Below are 1,145 nucleotides of genomic sequence, written 5' to 3' on the forward strand. Positions count from 1 at the left end.
ACCAAGTATAAATCTCCCTGCTCTAAAGTCTGATCCTAGCTGGGGGCTTCTGGCCCTCTTCCCAAGTTAACACCTCCTCCGAGTTGTTAGGCATGACATAGAAAGTGGCTGTAGGAATGTTTGCAGCAGCATTACACACATCCCATATGATCTTCCCTCTCCCCAAACCTTCACATGCAACCTGTCACAGTTGAATGGCCACCCCACATCTTGCTTTGAGATTGGTGGGAAGGGAATAAGCTACAGTGAGAACAGTCACTGCATGGCCTGGCAGGAAGGTGGGGATGCCTGGTGGGCTAGTGTCCAGGCATAATGAACTGGTCATGGGTTGGGAAGTCACTGCTGAATGGGCCAGTGTGGAGCAACGGATTATGCTGTTTGCAGCCATGGTGGAGGAGTTGGGGTGCAGGGCAGGGAAGGGAAGAGGACCTGGCTTGGTTGTGCAGATGCCCTCCACACACAAGTCTCCAGAGCAGAGGCACCATGTGAGTGACTATGCTGATCCCAGAGAAGCTTCAGAGGACCATCAGCACGGTACGAGTGGGAGAAGAGTCAGATGTGTGAGATGTGGACAAGCAGTGCCCCAGAATGGGTGTGGGACAGGACAAGCTGGTAGTGACCACAGGAGCTTGTGATATTTCCAAGTCAGGTCTTCATTGTTTTGCTTTCTGCATTGGGAAACAGGGAAAAATCACTGTGACAATGCATGCAGACAAATTCCTTGTTTAATCTATCCTCATTGCAAGGCTCACAGCTGTGGCTGAGAGAACTTTTACCAGCACTTCAAGGACATCCCTCTCCCTTAAAAAGCTCTATGTGTGAAACTTAAATAAAATCCTCTTCTCCACTTGTGCTATAAAACTTGGAAGACCTTCTTTGAATGGCAAGCTACAGAAAATGGAATCAACCAAACAGGAACACAACTGTAGAAAAACAGTGTCGCAGCTTTCTACATTATCCATGGGAATTGGAACCAAACAACTACGTTTCTTTTACATGCACACAGATGCGCAAAACACACATGGCCCAATACGTGTGTTTAGGCTTCTCTTCCAGAAAGGGACAGACTGGTCTGGGCAGACAGAGATGCTTGGGATGCCTAAAAGTCATTGAGGTGCCCCTTGGAATTGTTGCACCTTGAGAAA

Source organism: Varanus komodoensis, unplaced genomic scaffold, assembly GCF_004798865.1.
Source record: "Varanus komodoensis strain SLA01 unplaced genomic scaffold, ASM479886v1 scaffold826, whole genome shotgun sequence".
Classification (NCBI taxonomy): Eukaryota; Metazoa; Chordata; class Lepidosauria; order Squamata; family Varanidae; genus Varanus; species Varanus komodoensis.